Source organism: Cervus elaphus, chromosome 14 (assembly GCF_910594005.1).
Source record: "Cervus elaphus chromosome 14, mCerEla1.1, whole genome shotgun sequence".
Classification (NCBI taxonomy): domain Eukaryota; kingdom Metazoa; phylum Chordata; class Mammalia; order Artiodactyla; family Cervidae; genus Cervus; species Cervus elaphus.
This window is the reverse complement of record NC_057828.1, coordinates 24117741-24145057: the sequence shown is the minus strand read 5'-3', so window position 1 is coordinate 24145057 and position 27317 is coordinate 24117741. Positions and strand designations below refer to the sequence as shown.

General features: G+C 44.2%; 1 protein-coding gene and 1 pseudogene across 2 annotated transcripts in view; one reads left to right on the top strand and one right to left on the bottom strand.

Annotated features, from left to right (window-relative positions):
• Positions 1 to 27317, bottom strand: part of TGFB2 (transforming growth factor beta 2) — a 93786-nt gene that overhangs the window by 42326 nt on the left and 24143 nt on the right. The window lies entirely within an intron of this gene.
• LOC122708371 lies at positions 17108 to 17207 on the top strand (annotated as a pseudogene).

The window sequence follows — 27317 nt, the reverse complement described above, 5'->3', positions numbered from 1 at the left end:
GAGCAGATGGAACAGTTGAGAACTGAGTCTAGAACAAATTTCCTCTCAAAAAAGGTTCCTTCCTATCCCCTTTTCCATCCTGCAACAAAGGGGTTAAGTGATCCTTGGGCCTTCCTTGAATGTCCCACAGAGAGAGAAAACCCTCACACCACCTAACTGAATTAGAGGAGAAGGAGAAAAGTGTCCTGGGGCAGTTTATCAAGGACTCTGGGTGTTCGATTCCTGCCCACTGCAGAGAGGAAGGACAGTTACCACTGTACTCACAGACTCCCCACCACCAGACTTTAATATTTACCTGTTGCGCTCAACTCTGACCATCAGAAAGGATGACAAGAGAATTCTATCCTCCCACCAAACACCCTCTGCATCAAACAACTCCACTTCCCATGACAATGCTTGGATTAGAACTGTTTAACAAAGAAGTTAGTGAAAAACACAAACCGAAGAAAGGTCTTACAACGTCACCAATATGTGAGGAGCTCTGGCTAAAAGAGGAGATTTGGAGCCTGAAAGAAATACCCAAGGACATCCAGAGTCCAGCCTTTAGGGGGGCAATGCTTCAATCATCTCTATCTGTTGTCTATTCTCTATTGGGCTGCTTACACCATAAAAAAAAAAGTGTGTGACAGACATTGGAATTGTGGGTCAAGTATCCCTGAGTATTTGTTGCATTTAGTAAAGCTTAGACCACAGCATCTGCCTCACCTGGGAACCTGGGATAAGTGCAAATTATCCAAGGAAGCCTGACGCACCATCAAAGTTTAAGAACCACTGTGCTAAAAGGTACCAGTTGGCTGCTAACTGGAGAGGCCAGTGCTACTTCACAAAGCAAGCAGATTAGCAGAGGCCAAGAAGAAGAAAGAGACCTTAATTTCTAACAACTGCTTTCTTGAAGCTGGCACTCACAGAACTCCCAAGGGAAACCAGCACTGGTCCCAATGTCCTTGGGGAATTTCTAGGATAAGTCAGAGGGCAGTGGTTCAAAGTGAAAGGTAAAAGATATGCATCATACTCAGTCGCTTCAGTCATGTCTGACTCTTTATGACCCCATGGACTGTATAGCCTGCCAGGCTCTTCTGTCCATGGGATTTTCCAGGCAAGAATACTGGAGTGAATTGCCATTTCCTTCTCCAGGGGATCTTCCTGACACAGGGATCAAACTCACGTCTTTTATGTCTCCTGCATTGGCAGGCAGGTTCTTTACCACTAGTGCTGCCCATGAAATTAAAAGACACTTGCTCTTTGGAAGAAAAGTTGTGACAAACCTAGACAGCATATTAAAAAACAGAGACATCAGTTTACTGACAAAAGTCCCTATAGTCAAAGCTATGGTTTTTTAGTAGTCATGTATGGATGTGAGAGCTGGACCATAAAGAAGGCTGAAAGTCAAAGAATTGATGCTTTCAAACTATGGTGTTAGAAAAGGCTTAGACTGGGGACTCTACCCCAGGTAAAGGAAATCAACCCTGAAAATTCACTGGAAGGGCTGATACTGAAGCTGAAGCTCCAATAATTTGGCCACCTGACGAGAAGAGCCAACTCACTGGGAAAGACCCTGATGCTAGGAAAGACTGAAGGCAAAAGGAGAAGAGGCAGCAGGATGAGACAGTTGGATGGCATCACTGGCTCCGTGGACATGAATTTGAGCAAACTCCAAGAGACAATGGAGGACAAAGGAGCCTGGCATGCTGCGATCCATGGGGTCACAAAGAGTCAAACAGATACGATTTAGCAGCTGAACAACAGCATGGGGATGAAGGATTGTCAGAGGCCCAGAGCTTCTGTTTGTCTTACTCCCTGAAGCACTCACTAGTTGCCTGAATTTCGTTTTATGTCTTATTAATCTTTATTGGAATATAATTGCTTTACAACACGGTGTTAGCTTCTGCTGTACCGCCAAGTGAACCAGGTGTACACATACACGCATCTCCTCTTTTTTGGATTTCCTTCCCTTTTCAGTCACCCCAGATCATTTAAGTAGAGTTTCCTGTGCAATACAGTAGGTTCCTATTAGTTATCTATTTAATATATGGTATCAAGTGTGTATATTACTGAATTTTAAATACAAGCTAGATTCCTCTGTAGGGAAGAAGGTGTAAGAGGCTTACAGGGCATCCCAGGGCCCTGTTGTTTAGTGTGGATGTATAGATCCTATTCTATAGCAGGTTTCTCATGAGTGGGCATGGGGTAATGCTCAATGCTCTGCATTTTAACAAACTCCTGTGCAATTCTTATGTACCCTAAAGTTTGAGGACCACTGAAAGAAACCATGGGCTTCCCAGTTGGTGCTAATGGTAAAGAACTATTCTGCCAATGCAGAAGATGGTATAAGAGACTCAGGTTTGATCCCTGGGTCAGGAAGATCCCCTGGATGTGGAAATGACAACCCGCTCTTGTATTCTTGCCTGGGAAATTCCATGGCCAGAGGAGCCCGGCAGGCTACAATCTGTGGGTTGTAAAGAGTCAGACACAGTTTAGTGACTGAGCACAGATGCATGAACGCCCTAGACTACAGTTTATAAGTTCACTATAGACTATAATGAACTTGTCTAGGCTTCTCCTCCTTTCAATCTCATGAACTAGTTAGGGATGAATAAAATACATCCATTCCCCCATCTCCACCCTGAAAAGAACAGTCTCAACTCAGCCTCAGAATTTTATTTCACAATCCGCTCCCATTTTCTAAGATAAATTGGAGAATTTGTTTCATTTCTGCTAAGGAATGCTAAGGAAACACCTCCTTTACAAGTTTCATTTCTGCTAAGGAGGTCTTTCTATCCCCATTTCACAGATAAAGAAATCAAGAGCAAGGAGAGTGAAATAACTTCTGGCTAAGGTCAAGGTAAGACTGGCCTGTCAATCAAAAGCTCTGGCTTTTCACAATATCCTGCCTTCTGCACAAAGAAGTCCCATGAGTCAAAGACATGAATCCAACCCCAGGCAGAAATACCAACACAAGTGTTTTCAACACTTGTTCAAAAACGGGCACAAGGAAGCAACTCCTGTACAACTGTTTAACCTATTAAAAGCTCCAGAAACTTGAATGCAAAGCCTAGTATTTTCACTGATGGTCCTGAAAAGAATGGCTCTGATACGGTGATCTGTGGTTGCTCAGTGCAAAAGCTCCCCAATAAGAGACACAGTGCTAAGGTCAGGATGGCTCACGATCTCTTGAACCCCCACAAAGATATGCATGATGCCTCGAGCCTGGGAAGCATCCACTGGTTCTTATCCCCAGGCTCCTCAAATAAACAGAACAAACTTCTCATCCCTCTTTCCAGAAATGACTATATGTTCCCTGAAGCTCTGCAATGATCCACGTGGACTTTCAACAGCGCTTAATGAGGACTCCTCACTCCTGATGTCCCCAGCTTTGAGGGAAGTAGTTTGGGGTTCATTAGACATCCTCTGGGGTGCAGCAAGACAAGCAACCCGCCGCAGGGCTGGAGGGCAAGAATGAGCTGCTGTTTGTTGTGCACACAGACACGGCCAGCAAGAAACCAAGACGATTGTGTTCGGGAGTTTTCTTCAATTTGTCTTGGCACACAGGGATAGATTTGATTTCACTCCCACAGCCCAAGCACTGCTGACACTCAAGTCACAGCAACTTAATACAAAATGACTGAGGAATAAACAGCGCATCACTAGCGGTTGCTGCTTTTCTCCCCGGCCATCCCTCCTATTAAGTGTAACCCAGCCCTGGAGCACTTTTGATGGAAACTGGGTGTCTCGGAGAGGCAGATGGTGTCAGACCTGTCATGCTGCTGGCAGTCCGGAGTCTAATTGTGTCAGCATCAGCGTATGTGACTTGGCCCTCATCTAGCTACTAGTTGAGACTGTGCATGCTGTCAGCAGAACTGTTTGGGCCCCTTCTTACACGGGGCCAAAAAAAGAAAGAAAGTAAAAATCACAGTGATGCCAGCCCAGGGTGGTTGGTTTTATTGAACTATGACAGACACAGGGTTCCTAGCTTCAACTCCAAAGTTTCCATCACCGTCATAAAACTCCACTTACGTGGAGACACCTATTCCATTTTGATTTCTCTACTTTTCTCATCATGCTCAGAATTGTGTATGGAGGGGGCGCCTGGATCCACTTGTACAGGCAGGTGGGCCACACATGGGACACACGCCTTAGGAATGATGTCACGGTGGGAGGCTCTCCTCCTGGCTGGACCAAGTGATCAAAGTCACTCTTCTCTGCCATTGTCTCATTTTTTAATACATAAAACTTTTTTTTTCTTTCTCCCTCCTTGTCTTCTCTCCTTCCATTGCTCCACTTTCTCTCTCTTATCTTATTTCTCTTCAATCTATGCTTTTTTTTTTCTTGTAAAAAATGGGGGCAAAGCAGTCATGACTCAATGGACATGAGTTCCAGCAGCAAGGTTTGGGAGTTGGTGATGGACAGGGAAGCCTGGCATGCTGCAGTCCATGGGGTCGCAAAGAGTCGGACATGACTGAGCAACTGAACTGAACTGAATGGCCAGTGACCTCAAGACATAGTTAACCACACAGCCATTCTAGATCTCAGCAATGGCCACAACACAGTCAACAAAAAGAAGGCAAATGGCAGCCAGTGGCTAGGACCCTCTGCACTCCCAAATGTAGGGGACCCAGGTCCAATCCCTGGTCAGGGAACTAGATCCCACGTGCTGCAACTAAAGATCCTGCATGCCTCAAAGAAAATCAAAGGTCACACGTGCCACAACTAAGGCCTGGCACAGCCAAAGAAACAAATATTTTTTAAAATTTTGTAAAAAAAATAAGCATTGATTCCACTAACAAAGTAAACTTGGAAATGTAGGATCTCACCCTTAATCTCTTCATGGATGAGAGGCACCTTTTATTTTTAATCTTCTTCTGCAGATTGAGAAACGAGTAAAATCTTTTGCCAGAATTACACAAAGCATTGGCAAAATAAAGATGAAAATGTACCCTGTTGGACATTCTGGCTCATCCCTGTAGAGAGCTTTCCTAACCCAGAACAAACAGACATTCCCCTTTCCAGAAACTCTGCACTTTCCCTGGAGCTCTGTGATGATTGGTGTGAACTGTTTGACATGCTTAATGGGTGTAGTGGCTCTAATTAGCTTGCAAATCTTTCTCTAATCTTCCTAAAATTATAGCGGTGATGCATATAATGGCCATTGCGTGTCTTGTACTGGGAGCTCGTGTCTCTGTGCTGTCTGTAAGCCTCTTGCTTGTGGCCTGACTTCTCTGTCAGGCAATCACCTAATTACTTGGAGTCACTGTGCTGGTTTGCTGCTCTGCCCTGGAGCTAAGCTAATAAGCAACGGGCACACCCTGCTAGGATTGCAAGCTATTTACCAACTTCACCAAGTGGGACAGGCTATTATTGCTGATGTATTAAATTCATGACTGGGGAGTGAGGACATGTGAAGAGGAAGAGATGGTCTGGATTATCTCGTTTGAAAAGGAAAGTAAATACAGCTAACGTTGATTCTCCCTGAAACTTCATTGCACTTAGAAATGAGAACACATACAGGGCTTGCCTGGCACCTATTATGTGCTCTCTCCATGTTCCTGGGATCTGATTCCCTCTTGCTGCAGTGTTCTCTTGTCTCAAGACAAGAGTATCTTCTAGAACTCCTTCAGGGACAGAGACCTCAAAACTCAGGCAGATGACCTGCTGCAGTCTCTGATGGCTCCAGCTGTACAGAGTTCTTCCCCATGTTGGACGGAGATCTGCTCACCTCCAAGGTCCGTCTACTGGGGCTGGGGCTGCCACACAAGATGATTCACGCCCTTTTCCACATGACCCTACTCAGAAATTGTGAGGCCAGATTTCATGTCTCCTTGCCCCCATTCTTTTCTAAGCAAACATTCCTATTTCTTTTTATTATGACAGCCTTTTATCTCCACGGATGGTCTCCTCTCTGCTCCAGTTTTAAAACTGGACCCTTAAATTTGAACATAATTCTCAAGTCAGAATAGAGTAGAATTATCACCTTCCTTATGGTAGAACTTATACTTTTATGAATGCATCCCAACAGTGAATTACTCTCATTCTCTCTCTCTTTTAACCTTTCTACTCATAATTTTTTCTATGTGTTTTGGGTGCATAATAAATTAGAAGTTTTCCGTCTTTTCCACACAACCTATATTTTACAGATGTCATTATCTTATGTTTCATACCCTGAGGCCTTTTTGTGTGCAAACTTTACAGTGTGCCCCTATTCAATATGCATTTATTTGATTTGACTACTCATTTCAAATATGCTCAGATGGATGTGAAATCTGATTTGGTGAACCTGTGTATCCATTTTGCAGAGGTCAGAGTCAAAATCAGAACTATTCTGCTAAATGCCAGTCTTGAGTCTTGACTAGAAGGATGGTAGGGAGTAAGAATTGCTTGAAAGGAATTTTTAGTTATCAGATATCTTTATTAGCATTTCAGTAGATGGTCATTCAGTACCTTACAAAGAATACCAGAGTTTCAAAAGATGGAGCTTTCTTAGGGTTGGTAGACGTATTCACTAAGGGCGTGGACTCTTCCCCTATCCTGTTTGTACTGGCAACACAGCTATGGGCAATTAAGATATGGGAACATACAGGAATTATAGGAATCCAGATGAACTGTGGCATGACCGAGTTCTGGAATGGAGCCGCAGGTGTTATGCTTGTTTTAAGAATTCTTATGCATTTGGGCGCTAAGCAGCTTTCTGTTCAAGTTCGAGCCACCATTTGCAAAAGGAGAAAGCACAGCTTTTAAAGTGAGAATCTCCAAGGCAGAGCTAGGCCACAGATAAGTACCTTGAAATGTTTGAGTGTTTTATTTTTATTTAATTATCTGACGGCAAGCCCTACCATCTAGCTTCAATCTCATGACGTTGGTGTATAGAGGTATAACATGTACACATTTTCATCTGCTCATAGGGACACTGGGAAAGAAAACTGATTAAATAGTAGAAGGCAGGACCTCCACAGAGTGAATCCAATCGGTCCCAAGTTACTTTACACCCCAGCAGAGGAAAAGGGCACTGTCATTTTGAGAATGGAAGGAGAATTCTTGAGGAAAAAAAGAAAAAACGTTTCTTCTCTTTGGGGAAGCTTTGGCTCTGTCTTACAGCTCTATTATCTTTCTAAGCCTTCGGAAGCCTTAGTGGTGGACTTCTTGATGGTCCAGTGGCTAAGAATCTACCTGCCAATGCAGGCACTCGGGTTTGACCCCTGATCCAGGAAGATTCCACATGCCACAGGGCAATTAAGCCGGAGTATCACAACTACTGAAGCTGGTTAACCCTAGAGCCCATGCTCCACAACAAGAAGCTCTTGCACACAACTAGAGAGTAGCCCCTGCTCTCTGCACCTAGAGAAAGTCCACACATAGCAACAAAGACCCAGTGCAGCCAGAAACAAATGAATAATATTAAAAAAAAATTATAAAAAGCAAAGACAAAGTCTTGGTGGTAGGGGTCAAAACTCAGGCACTTTCTGAAGCTTTCCCCACTCTCTTTTCTCAGAGGTGGATGTGTAGATGGCACAGACCAACACCTTTATTTAGTTCTAAGCCAAGGGCTGGCCTACACTTCTTAAAAAAGCATTTACTAAGTATCTTCTAAAGAAGAGCTTGTTGAAAAAGCTTCAAAAGCTTTTTGAAAGTCACTCAGTTGTGTCCAACTATTTGTGACTCCATGGACAGCGGCCCGCCAGGCTCCATGGAATTCTCCAGGCAAGAATACTGGAGTGGGTTGCCATTCCCTTCCCCAGGGGATTTTCCTGACCCAGGGATTGAACCTGGGTCTCTGGCATTGCAGGCAGACTCTTTACCACCTGAGTCACCAGGGAAGCCCCTTTGAATAAGCCAGTACTTCTTAAATGTGTTGGACTTCCCTAGTGGCTCAGACGGTAAAGTGTCTGTCTACAATGTGGGAGACCTGGGTTTGATCCCTGGGTCAGGAAGATTCCCTAGAGAAGGAAATGGCAACCCACTCTAGTACTCTTGCCTAGAAAATCCCATGGACGGAGAAGCCTGGTGTTTATGGGGTCGCAAAGAGTCAGACACGACTGAGTGACTTCACTTTCTTAAATGTGTTAGAGTGGAAGCAAATAGAACTCCCAGGGCACCATAGTGATGTATACACACATGCATAACCAGAATAAAATAAGCAGCAAACGCAGGGAGAGAGACAGAACCTTTCTACAACACCAGCATGGGGTTTACCTGCATGTACTCAAGGATGCCCTAAAATCAAGGGAATAAGTTTTACCAGGTTCGGGTGTGTCTATTACGTCCCTGACCAAATTCCATTTCTTGTCATATTACACTGGTTTCATTCGACTATTCTTAAAGCATAGACAACATGTCAGAAAGATTTATGCATGTCAGAAAACTGAGAAAACACCCAGTTTCATAATATCACTGGAATAAATTAATTGAGCTTTTGTGTGTACACGGACAGGAAGATCACTAATAAAGAAAGTACACGATGCACGACAGAGCATGTGACACTGTCCTGAGGGCAGCTGCTGCCAGAGGAGGTTTGACAGTGGAAATCTGATAACACTTCTCAATTCCTTTCAAGGACTCTTAGACACCCCAAGAATTCTCCTCAAGGAAAGCAAGTCATGTTGCTGCTTGGCTATAGCACTCGACTGGAGACCCCCGAGGGTCAGGAAGCGGTCTGCACACATCTATTTCACCTATAGGAGAGCTCCTTTTTAGACCTTTGTGACGAGCTGCCCCTTGGACTGACACTGGGAAGTCGGGCCCTTGGAACGTTGCCTCTGTGTTGGAGGGACAAGCCTTTGTAAGTCTCATGAGTACAGAGACTGAAACTTCTCCCTCCCCAATGCCTCCCGGTACATAATCAGTGCCCAGTAAATATCACCATGGAGATAAATCCTTTTCTCAATGATGACGACCAGCGTAAATCACAAGCTCTAACATTTTCCCAGGATTTTATGCCCTACAATGTACTTTCACATACATTGTGAGCCTGATAACTCCATAAACTAGGTAGTGTTATCTTCATCCTACTGTTGAGGAAACCATAGTTCAGAGGCCAGTTTTATTTAAATGAGTCTGGGGACCCTTGGTGTTAACCTCTGACACCAGGCTCAGAACCCGCCCCCTCCTGTAAGATATAAATCCATTGATGGAGCCGTACAACCTCTTAGACAATGCATTCTTGAGTGAAGACTGGGGAGACCAGTTCTGAGGCCTTCATGGTATTCCAACTTGAAGAGATATGGAAACATTAAAATAAACACACCATCTGTTCCACCAGTGCTGATGCTCTCTGGTGAAAACAGTTCATTGTTATTGTGAAGGGCTATTCTAGTGCCAAGGGCACTACATGTCCAGCAGCCTCTGGGAGCATCTGAGAGGGACAGTGCTTAGAAGGGACCAAGATGGAGAACGTGACTTATGCTCAGGCAGCTACCTTGGGGATCATGACATACAATGAGTGACCTTCCCTGGAACTAGTACTTTGGGAATGACAAACAAATTCCAGAGGGAAGAAGGGAGCAGTTGCCCCCATGTTTCAGTGGGGGGATTAAGATGTCTTTAGGACATCTCTATCTTCCACAGTGCATGAGGGAGAGACTGGGCCACAGGCAACTGCATGTGTGCATGTGTGCTGAGTCGCTTCAGTCCTGTCAGACTCTGTGCAACCCCATGGACTGCAGCCCGCCAGACTCCTCTGTCCATGGGATTCTCAAGGCAAGAATACTGGAGTGGATTGCCATTTCCTCCTCCAGGGGATCTTCCTGACCCAGGGATCAAACTTGCATTTTCTCTGTCTCTTGCATGGGCAGCTGGGTTCTTTACCACTAGCGCCACCTGAGGCAGTGGGCATAAGGTTCAGAGGGACTTCCCGTAGGTCCAGTGATTGGGATTCTGTGTTTCCACTGCAGGAGGGGGCATGGTTTTGATCCCTAGCCAGGGAACTAAGGTCCCATAAGCCATATGGTGGAGCAAAAAAATAAAAAATAAAAATTAAAAAAGCAATATCATAAAATGAATGAAAGACTCAGTGATGCTTTTTGACTATCAGCCACTATGACAAAATCACTTTTTGGTGTATAAAGTAATTCCACAACTACTCGGACATTTACTGCATTTGTAAAATTTTTTCTCTGAATGTAGGGGATCAGCTGTGACCTCTCTTCCCTCAGGATGGCCTCACAGAAGTCATTCTGCCTTGAACAGGCAATCAGGGCAGCCCAAACTCAGACAGACTTTTACAAAGCCCAGCCAGTTGCTTTTTTGAAATCAATTTATCATATATTAATTATTCCTTGTTCACTGTAAGAAGGAAGCTAGGGAGCTCTCAGAGGCAAATATGCCTTCTCTAGAGCTCTACTAGGGGTTTACCAGGTGGCACTAGTGGTAAAGAACCCGTCTGCCAATGCAGGAGATGCAAGAGGCACAGGTTCGATCCCTGAGTTGGGAAGATCCCCTGGAGGCGGGCATGGCAACCCACTCCAGTATTCTTGCCTAGAGAATCCCATGGATGAATGAGCCTGGCGGGCTATAGTCCATGTAATGGCAACATGACTGAGTGACTGGAGCACAAAGTGAAAAGTGAAGTCGCTCAGTCGTGTCCGACTCTTTGTGACCCCATGGACTATAGCCTACCAGGCTCCTCCATCCATGGGATTTTCCAGGCAAGAGTACTGGAGTGGGGTGCCATTTCCTTCTATATAGCTCTACTATAATTGCACATGCGTCTAATAAGCCCAGGCTCATGAGTCTAACCAGAGCTTCTAATCTCACATAGGACAGACACATCTTGCTCTTGGTGGACCTTTTGGGCTGCGTTGGTTTCCGTAAAGGATAACGCTGAAGGGAGGAATGTTGAGGTATGCACAAGGGGTGCACAGACACATGAACTTCAAGGCATGTTTAGCAACGTAAACTATCCCTGAGAAGAAATCCTAGAATCCCCAAAGCACCTTATGAGTCTGACATATGGAGAGGCAGTCAGCATGGACTCAGTCCTATTTGCCCACACTTCCATCGGACCAGCTTTCCTCCCAAGTCAAGCGTGAGAAAAGAGAAGTGCAATGCGCAAGCGGCGCAGGTCTGGGACAGTGGCTATTCGGCCCGTGGAGGGATTTACAAGCAGTGTGGGCGGGGCTCTGCAGACGTCAGCCAGATGAGGACGCGGCGGTGTGACCTCTAGGAAGATCTCTATGGGGCATCAAAAACCTCTCCCGGGCTCAGTGCCCTGGGCTGGGACTAGACTCCAAGGCTGGGGGACTCACTCCCTACCCGTAAGGTCACAGTGGCCTTTTCTAGCTTGTCAAGATACCGTGGTACAAGGAAAACCCACTTTTCTTCGCAGCCATCCTTTTCTCTCTCTTAACCCCTACCCAGTGAAAAGTCCTGACAATTTTCAAATGAAGAGACAACTCCAGGGCACGCCTTGCTTTATCCCCTGGGACCCCAACCTGCGTTCCTAGGTTTGTGGGCACAACCCCGTCCCCTGCCCACCCTCCCTCAGCACAGTTGACTCGGCCCCAAGCGCTAAATGCACCATCTGATTTCTGATCTCCAAACATGCCAAATGCTGACACACCGCCACGCCCATGCCACATGAATCCTTCACCTAGAAACCCTTTACATTTGGCAAATTCTACTCATTCTTGAAGGTCCGGCCCGGTTTGTTCTCTTTTCAGAAGAATTTCCAGCTCTTCCGGAGCAGAAGCCATCTCTCCCTTCTTTGGGCGCGACAACACTCTTGTGTATGACGGTTCTCTCTTTAGATTTTACCTGCTAGATGAGCGCGAGGACTCAGATTCATTTCTGGGTAATAATACTCACTCTTGCTTGTAAGAATCGCTCTAAGGGTTAACTAAGGTAATGACTATGAACACAGCCAGTGCTCAAGAAATGTAAGTTTATATTATCAACAGACCACTGGGAGCAGAGGGGGAAAGGCAGCATCCAGTCTCAGAGTCTGATGCCAGGAAGACTCTCCTAAAGAAGAAGTCACATAGGTCAAAAGTACAGGAGACTCTGAAACACTGTAGATGGGAGGTAGTTTCTCTTGCCTTTGGAGTCAAACAAACCAGCACAGTCCTTGGCCCCATCTCTCCTACTCAGGGGATAACTGTTAGTATCAGGACCCAATGAGCCCAACCCAATGGACTTATTAGATTTCCTGACCTGTTGGATAACTCACATAAAACCGGGTGTAAAAGGAGATTTCTGGTGATTTTACTATTAAAAGTCACTAACGTGCAGTTTACAACATGCTTTCTTGGAAATGATCTCATTTTTTACTTCAGTGACATCTCATTTAGATGCTCTCATACAAGAACAGTGCCTGCTATGAGCCAGCACCCGCCTCTTGTTGTACAAATGAAGAGATAGGTTTAGAGCAGGCAAGTCGCTCATGCATGCAGTTAGAGCAGTGGCTGAAAATCGCAAACCAAGTCTATCTAGCCCCAACTCCACACTCTTTCTACTGCTCCATGGTCCTTTCTTCCCAATAAGGGCTCATGCTGAAGTTCTTCAAGGTGGAAAGTTCCAGAAGAACAGCCAAAGCTCAGTAAATGATTAGCCACCTCTAAGTGTCAGAACCATCCACAGAAGGAGTCCGAAACCTCTGACTGGGAACAGCCAGAGTCTCAGGACAAGGAGAGATGACAGAACCTGATGTCCTTTGAAATGTGACCATCCTGACAACTTGTGACACTGTGCTCAAGCTCATTAGACAAGTCTGGTTTTCAGCCTCTTGAATCTTCTGTTTTCCTCAAAGAGCAAATATGGGGAAGGAGACAGACAACACTGAGGGTTCAGAGGCTGAGCTTCTGAAAAGCCTCCTTTAGGTTTTGAAGGCGTGATACGTCTGTGTTATTGCTCCTTCACCGTGGCTCCTTACCAGCCAAGCACATGATGTGTGTGTGTGAGTTTCTAGCTCCTGATTCAGTGCTGTCTGTTGCAACTAAGTTGCTGCCACTGAGTGAGGAGACTGGTCTTCATCTCGCCTTGTGGTTGTGTTAAAAACCTTCAGTACAAAACTCTCAGACCTGGTTAAAGGGAGGAAGGGTTTATGTGAACGTGAAAGTGTGAGTGGCTCAATTGTGTGTGAATCTTTGTGACCCCATGGACTGTAGCCTGCCTGGCTTCTCTGTCCATTCTCCAGGGAAGCATACTGGAGTGGGTTGTCATTCCCTCCTCCAGGGGATCTTTCCAACCCAGGGATTGAAACCAGGTCTCCTGCATTGGCAGGTGGATTCTTTATCATCTGAGCCGTCGGAAAGTCCATACACAGGACTACAACTTCTTAGTAAGAATTCCCATTTGCCTCTGAAACTGTGTTGTTTTAGATCTCTCTGTGCCTTTAGAGCTTGTGACCACTTTACAGGGCTCTGGTCAGGCTCAAATATGGTGATGTATGTGAAAGGGTTTTGTTAAATGCAAAGTAATCCATAAGTGCAAGGTGGCATGACTGTATTTATGCTTATTCTTTGTTAATATATTTTTTACATTGAAGTATAATTGACTTACAATATTAGTTTCAGGTGTACAATGGTGATTCAGTATTTTTAAACACTGAAAAATGATCACCATGATAAGTCTCACTACCACCTGTCACCACACAACATTATTATAGTATAATTGACTCTTCCCAATGCTGTGAATTATATCCCAAGATTTATTTATTTAATAATAACTGGTAGTCTGTACCTCTTGGTCTCCCTCACCTATTTTACTTATCTTTCCACTCCCTCTCCTCTGGCAACCACCTGTCTGTTCTCTGAATCTATGAGTCAGTTTCTGCTTTGTTTGTTCACTTGTTTTGTGCTTTAGATATCATGTATAAGTGAAACCATATGGTATTTGTCTTTCTCTGTCTGACTTATTTCACTTAGCATAATACCCTCTAGGTCCATTCATGTTGTCATAAATGGCAAGATTTTATTCTTTTTTATGGCTGAGTAATATTCCATTGCATGCATATGTGTGTGTATATATATATGTATATACATCTTTATTCATCTCTCCATGGACACTTAGGTAGCTTCCTTGTCTTAGCTATTGTAAATAATGTTGCTAAGAACATGCAGTGTACATGTATCTTTTCAAATGAGTATTTTTGTTTTCTTTAGATGAGCACCCAGAAGTGAAATTGCTGGATCTATTTTGAAATTTTGTAGGAGCCTCCATACTGTTTTCTGCAGGAGCTGTACCACATTCCCTCAACGCACAAGAGTTCCCTTTCCTCCACATCCTCCCCAACACTCATTATTTGTTCTTTGTTTGGTGACAGCCTTTCTGACACTCTCACTGAAGAAGAATGTACCCGCCACACCTCCTCAGAGTCACTCAGAGATAACAAGCAATTGCTTACACAAGCTGATCTGTCCCCCCAGAAACAACTTTTGAGGTACCTATCCCACTCTTCAGATAAGGAAACCGAGGCTCAGAGCTGGAACCAGAAAGCACTGGTAAGTGGATTATCAAACCCAAATCCTGACTCCCACCTCACCGCAGAGAAGGATCTTGCAGGTTACAATGCACAAAACCCAAGCCCTCTCAGGGGTCTGTGAGACCACAGCATCATCAGTCCTAAGAATGATACCTGCCCGCGGCCCCAAAGCACCTGTAGCCAACCCTCATCTGTCTCCTTGGCTTCCCTGAAGCCCCTCAGGTCATCCCCCAAGTTGCCTTTTAACCAACAGATTTGAGTTTTGCCTTCTGTCCCTTTTTGGCCAGACCTGAGGGATGTGAAGGACTGTCACAGCCCCTGAGCTTAAGGATGAATGAGGTGGAGCACATGCACAGTAGGTACGCTGCCTCAAAGTCTGCTTTTAATATGTAAGTTACCAATAATAAAAGCAGCGGATCAGATTCCTACCTGCATTCTCTCCTTCAAACTTCACAAAAACTCGACAAGGTAGACACTGTTTTTGTTCCCATTTTGCAGATGAGGATACTAAGGTTTAGGAGGGTTCAATATCTAGGGTAGGGCTGATGATGAAGCTGAAGCTCCAATACTTTGGCCACCTGATGCAAAGAACTGCCTCATTGGAAAAGACCCTCATGCTCAGAAAGATTGAGAGAAGGAAGAGAAAAAGGTGACAGGGGATGAGATGGTTTGATTACATCACTGACTCAATAGACATGAGTTTGAGGGAACTGAGGGAGATAGTGAAGGACAGGGAAGCTCGTCATGCTGCAGTTCCCACATGACTTAGTGATTGAACAACAATATAGCCAATAAGTGATACAACTTTTAGCACTTCATTTCATAAGGTAAGAGAAATCCATTTACACACAGTCTTGTTTATATTCACAGAGTATTTAACACACCTGCTTTTCTCAGCTTGGCAAACAGACCACATACCCATTAATGCTTTCTCCACCTCAAGTTATTCTGATTCTATCCCAACATACATAACAATTTTAATTGTCTACATGAAAAAAAGGTTATAACTTCTAACCCTACAAAATAATAAATGACAATCCATTGTAATCAAAAAATAAGACACATACCCAGTGCACTCAAAACATGTCTGCTACAAAATTCCTTTTTTCATTTTTAAAAAAATGAATCAAGATGTTTTGGTTGAGGGATGGGGCACCCCATGAATTACTTTATACTATTTAAATGAATCTTAAATAAATTTTCCCTTTATCTCATTTCTACAGAACTGTCACACCACCATAAAATTGCCACGCATGATGAACTCTGTGAGGCAGAAACGAAGGGTGGAGGGAAGGCATTCTTGTATTATTTCACAATTTCTGGGAGGCTCCAGAATGTGGTACTCTCTGGTCAGTGTGTGTTTACGCTCTACCTTTTAAGGTGGGGAAATCCAAAGGCAGCAGTTTTTCCTTGAAAATGTGTTTCATGGAAAGTTCTTCAGAAGCTTGTGGTTAATTTTGTTGCAGCTTCTAACTCCTTGAAACCTGACTCATAGAACGTATCACCAAATCTGGCATGTAGCTGTGTTAAAATTCTTCAGCAAAAAACTTCCAGACATCATGGTTAAAGGGATAAACAGTTTATGTAAGGGGTGCCGCTTCTTACTGCCTCTGCAGCCAAGAGGAGCCTTCTTAACAATGAAGGTCTGTGACTCCCTCCCCCATGTCACCTGCTTCGCCATCAAACATAAAAGGGACCTCTGAAGGGTACACAAGCAACCTTATCACTGCATTCCCAAATGTTCCTGTGCTTTACTCAATGTAGATTCATATTTACAATAGATGATACATTTTCTTTAAAGGCACACATGCTCTCTTGCAGCTCTGACCTTCCTAAAAGATCACTTACAAATCCCAGGAGGATTCTAATTAACAAAACAGCAGTGGGCTATCCTGTCTAAATGGGAGTGCATCTGTGCTTCTAGGCTTCCCACTGAACCTCTGTTTAGATCATAAATCCAGCTGCACAGCTCTTCTCTAACATCCCAAGGCAGTATCCACTTTTCTGAGGGTCTGTCACATGGCTTCCTTTCCTCCTGACAGAGAACTGTCTTTCCTTTTGCTTTCTATTCTTCCTTGAAACCTTTCCTAACCATCTAGTGTTTAATTCAAAACCCCAGTTATTTCCAAGAGGACTGTGAAAATAATGTACAGTAGACTTGTGTCATGTGACAACCTCCTAGCCTCCATAGATACTAATTTTCAAAAACTGAGATGAAGGGGGCTTCCCTGGTGGCCCAGTGGCTAAGACACTGTGCTCCCAGGGCAGGGGGTCCAGGTTCTATCTCTGATCAGGGACTTAGATCCCACATGCCACATCGAAGGCCTGATGCAGCCAAGTAAATCAATAAAAATAAATATTTTTTAATAATTGAGATGAGGTATCAAAAGAGAAAGGGCACATCATAGCTCCATATACCACCAGAACTTGAAAAGGAAAGCCGATTAAAGACCTGCGCTCCTAAGAAAACTAAAGACAGTATTTGATGATGATCTTAGCATTATGTTGGGAGCAGGAGTCAGTGACTTTCATCCTCCTCTTCCTAACCCTGACTCCTTTCCCTAAACACTAGCTGTTTCACCAAAGGCAAGTTACTCCTCTCTCCTCTGCTTCAAGATTTTGTTGAAGGCATCCCTTTCTGCACACATAAGACCTGTGCATTTCATTATATGCAAATAGTATTTCCATTAAGAATGGGGAGTGCTCACTTTGGCAGCACATATACTAAAGTGGGAACAACACAGAGAAGATTTGCATGGTCTCTTTGTGAATGCAAATTCACAAAGCATTCCATATTTGGGGTTGAGGGGGGCATTGAGTTGGGAGTTTGGGATTAGCAGATGCAAACTATTATATGTAGACTGGATAAATAACAAGATCCTACTGTATAGCACAGGGAACTATATTCAATATCCTGTAATAAACTATAATGGAAAAGAATATATATACATATATAACACTGAATCACTTTGCTGTATACCAGAGACTAACACAGCATTGCAAATCAACCATACTTCAATTTTAGAAAAAAAAAAAAATTAAAAGAAAAAAAGAATGGGGAAAAAAGAAACTAGAAGGAGTTTATATGACAATGCATATAAATAATTTAAAAATAATATCTCTGTGAAATGTCCTACAAAAGAAATACTAGTCCCAGGAAGTTGTACAGAAGAATCTCACTAGACTTTTAGGAAATACATCATTCTAAACCATGCAGACTATCCCAGAGAAAGTACTGGGGAAATATCCCAACTCACTCAGGCAGGCAGTATACACTTGATGCCAAAACCGAATCAGAAAAGGAGATGTAGAGACCAAATCCACTCATGAAACAAAATCCATTCGGCAAAATAGTAGCATAACCAAGGTCTGTCGTATTTATGACCCCCTCCACCACCACCACCACCACACTTTGAAATGATGAAACATCATCCTTTGGATTCAGTTCCTGTGACAAATGTCCAGTTCAGGACACAGCGGCACTGTGAAGGTAGTAAAGAAAAATTCCGAATTTCCACAGAGAAAGAAACCTGTCTACCGACTTCAGTGTGGGAGTGAAACCAAGTGCTTAAGACTAAGTCCCTTTATCAGTCTCGCCAGCGCCGCTGCCGCGGGGCGTCAAGGACCCTGCTCCAGTGTGGATGGGACTCTTGGAGAGACTTCGTCTACGCTGGGGGCGACTTCTTCCACTGACAACACTCACCAAAGAGCTTCATTTCACACCTTTGCTTTTATAATTTTCCATCTTCAGCTAAAAATACAGCTTTTTGGGTGAGATTCAACCAAAGCATCACCCACCCCACCCCCCCAAAGCCAAGGGAGCAGTAGCGAATAAGGGCTCTTGCAAGGGGCCCCCAGGCAAACTAGCTCTTCTGTTTATATTTCCAGCCTCATTGGAAGACGGCCCTGAGCACTTCGGGTGGGGGCGGGGGGCTGCTGCCAATGCTCTGGCTTCACTTTCAGTCAAACACTCCTACGCCAAAAAAATAGAAAAAAAATACCAGCTATGGTGAGGGTGCTGATGGCAGCCCCCATCCGGGAAGGGCAGAAAGAACTAGAGACCCGTTTCACCATCTCCTTTTGCTGACCTTGGGGATCTTGTCTCTATTTACTCATCTGATGAAGTGATGATGAAAGTAAAATATGGTTCATTACACATGTGCTGCTGTGGCAACTGCTGACCTCTTTGATTTGAAAATCATTCTCGTCTCCTCCAGCCTGTGACTGCCTCACTGTTTGTGTGTGGACACACGTGTGCACCACACACACACACGCGCACGCACACACACTCTTAATCACACTGTCTCATTTACTAGCTCTGTTTATTGACACACGGGGTTCAGGATTAGGCTGTCTGAAATGGCCTCCAGCCCCTTCTCCCAACCGAGGGACACCACAGACAGCGGTGCTTGTCCGGAGTTTTAGGATGGGCTTTTGTGTGTAAGCTCGGCACTGCCAGCTGATGAAGACAGTGCTATTACGCCAGATTTAAGGTCTGGGACTCAGCAGCCCCCGATTCTGCTTTGGCTTTGTCACTTAAAAAAGCTGGCTGTGGGCACCTCTCTTCAGCTTTCTAGGTCTCAGTTTCCTCACCGGTAGGGAGCGAGGAACACCTGCCTGGCAGGGAGGCTGGGAAGGTCAGAGGAAGGGAGACCCAAGAGAGGCTACGGGGAGTGAGTCAGCCCCACTTGGCCACCTTCACCTCCTTTCTCCAAATCAGTTTTACTAAAGTCAAAATAAAGACAGACTTTGGAAGAGCACTAAATATGTGAGCTTGGGCAATCTATTTATGTCTCTAAACCACATTGAAAGTAAAAGTCGCTCCGTCGTGTCCAACTCTGTGTGACCCCGTGGACTATACAGTCCGTGGAATTCTCCAGGCCAGAATACTGGAGTGGGTAGCCTTTCCCTTCTCCAAGGGATTTTTCCAACCCAAGGATTGAACCCAGATCTCCCACATTGCAGGCGGATTCTCTACCAGCTGAGCCACAAGGGAAGCCCAAGAATACTGGAGTGGGTAGCCTATCCCTTCTCCAGCAGATCTTCCTGATCCAGGAATCGAACTGGGGTCTCCTGCATTGCAGGCGGATTCTTTACCAACTGAGCTATCAGGGAAGCCCTGAGCTGCATCACCCCCGTCTATAAAATGGGGACAAGACAGCATCTATCACCTAGAGACATGAGGATAAAATAGGATTGTGAAAGCAAAAGCACTCTGCCCTATGAGTTTGCTGGGCACCCCAACCACGTAAGGTCTGTTATTTTTTCCTAGATTCCCGGCTGCCAGGAAAAAGGCTTGTTTCTGGCAGATCTGTGCTCACCTCCCCAGCTCCCTGCTCGTTCGGGGATGCCTCTGCACACGGAGCTCCCTTCCCAGCAGCCAGGCCCGCCCCGACTCTGGGCAGCTCTGCTCTTCATCTCCAGATGAAGCAAAAATCTGGTAAATATTACACTTACAAGGTAACAGGTCTGGAATGCTCGGCATCCCAGCGGAGCACAGTTGCTTCTTGGCATTCAGACACATATAGGCTGCAGCCCAGGGCCAACTACATTTGGCTGCTTTGTGTAAATCAAATAAAGATATTAAAAATCCTCCAACTCTATCAACATCTGTACTGTTTGCTAATCAGAGGGGTGAGTTTTAAAAAGTCATCTGGAGAGAACTTGGCATGTTGACTGCTCTTTTCAGTTTCATCCCAAAGGAGTGCTGCGTGGGTGGATATTCGCCACATAGGCTTCTCATATATATAAGTGATTTCTATATTTTGAGCCAGGTGGACTCTGCTTTCAGACCTCACTGCCTTTCCCCAAACAGAGTTTTCTGGAGCAGTTTTCATCCCAGAGTTTGTGCCCTCAACCATGACACAGCATTGCCACTTCTGCGTCACATGATCAGCTCAAGGGTCAATTAATGGGAGTGATGATGATAATGGCAGATATGGGGGGGGGGTCCTGTTTCTTCCCCTTATTAGCTACGGATCTGGGGAGTGATTTCATCTATCTCTGTGCCTTGGTTTCCTCCCATGTGAAATGGAGAAAATAATAATATCCACCTAGTATTGCCAGGATCAAATGAGTCAGTTATCTCTAAAGTGCTTAGGAAGGTCCCTAGGGTAGAAGCACTACATGGATATAAGTAATAAATGTTATTATTATAAATATTGTTCTTTTTGTTGTTATTGTTTATTTTGGACCAAATACTAATTGTGAATAAAAGAAACTAGATACAGAGTCTTAGCAAAGGGTGACTGGTTGCCCCCATCAGTAAAAGAAGTTAAGTGTAATTAGGCATCTTTAGGTCCACCTTTCTCTCCATTAACTAGCAGCAAGTAGAGATGGTAAAATCAGATTCTAACACAGCTAGTGACTTAAACTTTGGGCTTCACTGATTTGATCAGGACTGAACTTCCCTCAGTTAAGAGTACAGAAACAGGACACCGTTTTCAATCGGCTTCGTCTTACTTTCCGAATAGCCGACCTCAGCACTTTTAAAAAAACCTCTTCCCAAATGGCAACCTTGAGAAAAAATATCAAGGCGGACTTGGAGCATTAGGCGGGAACAAAGGTACACCGCTGTCCTAAGAATAGAGGAAATAGAGCACACTCTTCTCTCGGTCTGCTTTGACAGTTAAAGGTAATGGTGAAGCCTGACATCCCCTGTGGGTAATTCTGGAAGGTCCGGGATTTCCAGGATGACAGCTCAAGGCAGACACCCTTCTGGCTTCACTAGCCTGGGAAGGTGCTGCCCCATGAGGAATGGCCAAGTCCAGACAGCGAGCAGGTGAAGGCTGCCTCCGTCCTTTGCACACCTGTCTCCCACCCTCCCTTCCTCTCCTCCCCTCTGGGCTCCCCGTGCATTCACGACCCCTGCGGCTGCCTGAGGTCCCTACTGCGTAAGAACAAGAGGGAAAAAGCAGTACAAGACACATAAGGAATGAAAACAAAGCTGACGGCTAGTGGGGACCTCAAGATTCCCATTACAGAGGATGCAACAGGAAGCCAGAGAGAGGGCAAGATTGTTTACTCAGTAAGGTTTGCTGGGACCTCAGGCCACATCCTCCGGAGACATCTATCCTGTGTCCCTATGACAATGAGGCCACAGACACCCCAGAACAGGACGGGGCTTCCCAGGGGTCAGGATGGGGCATGCGAGACAACACAGGAGCGGGCAGACCAGCCCAAGAGGGGGACTTTCTGTTCTCTGTATTCGAAGAAGGCTGCCTCTCTCGATACAGAGGCTACGACCGGGAGAGGCACTAAACTGAATGAATCACAGTGCTGATTGGGGGGTGGGGCTGGCGGGGAGGGATGTCCTTGTGGTTAACCACATTTTACTGGGCTTTTTATTGATTGCAGTTGTATTGAAATAGACATGACTCAGACATACCGTATCCGAAGCCACGTAAAGCAGTGGATTCTAATGGAATTTCAATGTATGGAAACGTCAAGAACTGTACTCTGAGATGTGAAAAGCTTTGCTATCAACACAGATATCATTTGCTTCTGTCCTTTAACAGCTGAAGGAGACACCGACTTTCCTATTTCCCTTTCAATACGGAGGTTGTGGCTATTCACCGCTCAGGTACACGTAGCAATCTGCATACGATACAGAGCAAATTTTTTTTTTAAAGTTGTTTTAATGCCTCAATCATTTTATCTTTGTGTTACCATTGGTACCATTGGCCTTGGCTTGTAGATACCATTCAGCAACTTTTGAATGGTTCTGCTGCTTTGTGTAGGGTGGTGGGTATATCAACTTGTTTTCACAAATAGGGTATAAGCTACTTGGGGGCAGGTATAAGAGAAGAATAACAATAAAAATAATAAGAAGAACATTGACAAAAGCAACATCACACGTTTTGAGGCACATACTCTCTGTCATGTACCCACCATGATTATCGCATTTTGGTGTGAGCTAAGAAACTGAGACTTAAAGAAGGAGCGTGCCCAATCATTATTCTATAAAAATAAATCTGGTGTCTCCACTCATACCTGTGTCTTGTGATCACCGTGCCTTTCCCTGGGCTAGCTATGCTGCCTCCTCTGGTGGGGGAGAGGGGTTCTCCCCTACTCTCCCCATTTTTATCCACCTCTGTGATTCAGGCAGCAAGCCCTGGAGGCAGTACATGCTCAGTGAATGTTTACTGAATTAAATTGAATCAAACAATATTTTCCACATTACTGTTTTCAGGGACAGTCCAGGAAGAGATTACAGTAAAATAACACACACAAAAATGTTGTTTAAACTGAAAACAAAAGTATGATCAGGAGCCTATGTGGTGTATTTTCTAATATTTTGTTCATTTCATAGCAGCCTAATTTGGCAAACAAAAGTGAACTGGAATATATCTCAAAGGTCAATATGTATATAAGTGTGCATGTATATCATGTATAATATTGTCCATATATAATGAAAACCTGCAAAATGCTTAAAAATAAAGTGAAATAACAAGGGAGAGAGATGTACCACTTAGTTGCAGAAATAGTTACTAACAAAGAGAGTTCTTTTAGGCAGGTTGTGAGAATTTTGAGTCCTTCTGATACAACAGAGAGTATCATTCTACCTTATTTACCTCTACCAATGTTTAAGTGATATCTCCAATATTACTTTTGTCTAACAGAAATTGGTACTATCAATTTTCTCCTAGGCTTAAAAAATATCTATCACTTGCTTTGCTCAATGTATGACTTGATATTAAAAATATGGGCTGGAATTTCTGGTTTTCTTAGAGTTCTCAGAATACAAAAAGCAGGAAAAGTTAAGTCTTTACTGATCACCTTGAATGAATGAATGAATAAAAAATATATTCACTCCCTACCACATGCGAGGCATTTTTATGTGTTAATCTCTCTCTTTTTAAGTACCATTAAGAGTATTTTAAAAAATTAATTCTCATTTTAAAGAAGATAAAAATGAGGTTCAGAGAGGGTAAGTGACTTGCCTAATATTTCACAGTCAGGATTTTTACCCAGGATTCTCCTTTATGCAAAATCTATGTTTTCTTTCTATTATATCACAGACTGTGTCACACTTGAGAGTCATCTTTGGCTCCTGTGTGAGTCACTTTCTTGGCTTATCAACATTAGGCTAGGATTAAAAAACCAAAGGTTGACATCCTCATAGAGTTGAAAGGAAGGGACCACCGTCTGTTATAACAAAGCAAAAGAAACAGAGAGGCCCATTATATGAACTCGTCTGTCTAGACAGATGACTAAATAGGGGTCCCTCCAGGGTTAGACTTGAATTTCCTCTGTTCAGCCTGTTGGATAGTTAGCAATAAAAAAAAAAAAATTGCTCAAAGGCTGTGGTACTAATCCAAGCCCTCCTACACTACCCAGAGAGTAGTTTAAAAGTCATTTCTATGCAGCCTGCATGTGTTAAAGTTTCAAGCAGAAATTAGATTGAGAGGCGAAGAGCCCTAAAAATACTTGTGCTGTCTGGCTGAGGACCCAACTGCCCCTTTATAACTCCAGGGACAGCAGTTTGAACCCACAGCGGGAGCGGGGGCTAATCTAGGTGTTCCCGTGGGACCATCCACGACAAGAATGCATCAACGCTGGGCTTGGCTTTCCCATGGGCTGGCAAGTAACTTGCCTCTTTCTCTCTCCACTCCTAGGGACTCTGAATTTTACCAACTTATAACATGAAAAATGCTGCTGAGACTGAAGAAAAAGGCAGTGTCCTTTCATCCAGGCTGAGAGATACAAACAGAGGTCAGTGATAATAAGACTGTTTTAACCCTATTAATATTGCTGTGCATAGTGTACAAAAAGTTACCCCAGGAAGGAATTAGGGGTTGGCTAACTGACCAAGTGGCCCTGTGGAGAAACTGGGAGCAGACCAGTGGACTAAGACCTCGCTCATTTCCCAAGAAATCCTTAGCAATATGCTATTTCTATTATGGTCCATATTTGCAAAGTTCATTCACTCCCTCACTTAACAAATATTTACTGGATGCCTTAATCTGCAACATTCTTTCACATGTATGGGTATACATAGGGTGGCCAAGAGCTGGAGATGGAATTTCCAGGGCCTTGGTCTGGTACCATTCTGAACTTTTAAAGGGCATTGAAGGATTAATGGAGTAGTTTAAGAACTCAGATTTACTAGCCTGAAAAAAAAAAAAAAAAATTTGTTCTTATATAGGGAGGAAAACAATGAAAAACGCCAGCATTTTACCTTGCACACTTCAGTAATTACCCAGTGTGGACAAGAGAATCACTTAAGGATACCATACAGTGTACAAGTTTGGATAAGAAGCAACCATTGTCGTTCCTCAAACGGGGAATACAGGAGGTAAAGACGAGCTAAACTCAGAAGCCACTGCCTAATTCCAACATTGTCATTTAAGTCATTGGGTTCTGCTGCTCACTCTGAATTTCCATAGGTTTGGGGGAGACAAATATTGACTTCAAAAGAAAATAAGAAAGCCATCCAAATATATCTTTTTTTTCTTCCTTCTTCAGAAAAGAATGATCTCCCTTAAATACAGTAACATATTATTTTCACTCAGTGAATTCTCCTTTCTTGACATTGCATCCCTTCACCCCAAATATTCTTGTTCATATTTAAGTTTATCGTCTCAGGGGAGTGACTGAGTTCAATGAGCTTCGGAGCCAGAAAGACCAAGTTCAAGTTCTGGCTCTGCCACTTGTTATCTACGTGACTGTGGGGAAATTACATGATGTCTGTAAGCCTCGGTTTCCTCATCTATGAAACTGAAAATAACAGTAGTGTTTATCCTATGATGTGCTGGGCTGTGCTAAGTCATTCAGTTATGTCTGACTCTTTGTGACCCCATGGACTGTAGCCCACCAGGCTCCTCTGTTCATGGGGATTCTCCAGGCAAGAATACTGGAGTGGGTTGTCATGCCCTCCTCCAGGGGATCTTCCCAAGTCAGGGATCGAACCCAGGTTTCCCACATTGCAGGCAGATTTTTTACCATCTGAGCCACCAGGGAAGCCCAAGAATACTGGAATGGGTAGCCTATCTCTTCTCCAGGGGAACTTCTTGACCCAGGAATCCAACTGGGGTCTCCTGCATTACAGGTGGATTCTTTACAAGATGCGCTAACAGGGAAGCCCTGTTTATCCTATAGGGCTAATATAAAGATTAGCACAGTGCCTATATAAGTATGCAATAACTAACAATGATCAATATCATTACTATTCATTTTCTTATTACTAAAGCCAGGATCCAGCCTCTTCATTTATCAACAGCCCACCTAGATCTTTGCCTTTTTCCATGCAGAAATTCGTGCAGAAACTCATAACAGGACATGGATAGCTAGACAAAAATCACAGTAGCAAATGTTACATAAACTCCCAAAACAGAGGTTCTCAAATCTGGCTGCATGTCAGAATGCCCTGGGAAGCTGTTTAAAACTAAAGGTGCCAGCTCCCACCCCAGACCAACCAAATCAGAATGTCTGGAGGTGGACCCCCAGTCTGAGTTTATGATTTTTATATTATACACAGTGAAGTTGAGTATCTCAGTAGCAGAGCACCCAAGTAGAGACCACAGCCCTGAGGGTCAGCACTTGCAGGAGAGGATCTGAGTGCTCTGCTATCTGAAGTCCAAGTTTTTGTCATAGTACCAGCATACCTGTGGGTGAGCTGGTCCTGACGCTTCCCCTATTCAGTTTCTGAAAACCAGTCAGCTCTCTCCCTAACAATAACACTCGAGTAAACCATCCCTGAAGCCACAGTGGCCGCGGTACCACAGGGAGCTGCCCTCCTGCTCTCCTGAAAACACACAATGGACGAGGTAAATAGCAGCCTTGAGAAAACAAGCAACTCAGAGCAGAAAAACAAAGAAGCAACCCCTGCCGTGGACGTGAACACAAACGAATCAGCTCCACTTCAGAGCAAAGATACAGTCCAACTGAAGATTAGAAAAATATGGTCTGAACGTTTAGATTTCACAAGGATCCAAAACCAATTTAGAGTCCAGTCGGTGGACAAAGTTCACATTCAGCAAAACAGCTCCAGCAGTTGCATCATCCACACAACAGGGCGATTCAGAAATACAGATGTCCAGCCATGTGCAAAACAATGCTTTCATTTTTTTCTGCTTTTTCCCACTGCTGACCCCAAAAGCAGGATGGAGATGCTCAGCATCTGCTGCTACTAAGAATAGGCTGCCGAGATGGTGGGGAACTTGCAAGCAGGGAGTTACCCAGCATGCTCAGGGGCATTCAGAGTGGATGGCTGCTGCCCCTGGGTTGAGAGGGGCACAGGAGACGCCCCGTGCCAGGCGGGGTCATTCTGCAGTGTTCTCACTGGACACAGCAGGAAGGAGCCTGACCTCATCGGTCACTGTCAGGAGACTAAGGCCCAGGTAACATAGAATTTGAGGGAGTCACATGGTACTACTCAATGTTTAACTCATTCAATTAGCGTGGAACTCATACAAAAGAGATAAGAAATAGGAGAGTCATGGTACCTCTAGCTACAGCTAAGCATCTTCAGACTTACAGTCTTATAGACACTTAACCTGGATTATGAAGAACACTTACCAGATACTACTGGGCATGTCAGGAACATATTGGCAACCTGAGACCCTAAGGCGAAGAGATGTGAGTACATGTTTTGGAGGTAAGCCTGAGTTTCCCTGACACACATAAATTTCACATAACATATCAGGACTTGCTTCCTAAACCTAGTTCTACCAACTGTGCCTCTGACACCAAACAAACTTGTTTTGGTTGGAGGAATAAGTTGTATATAAAAATGAAGGGAACTTCCCTGGCGGTCCAGTGGTTAAGACTGCCTTCCAATGCAGGGATGTGGGTTCCATCCGTGGTCAGGGAGTTAAGATCCCACATGTCCCATAGCCAAAAAACCAAAACATAAAGCAGAAGCAATATTGTAACAAACTGACTTTGTAAAGTCAACAAAGACTTTAAA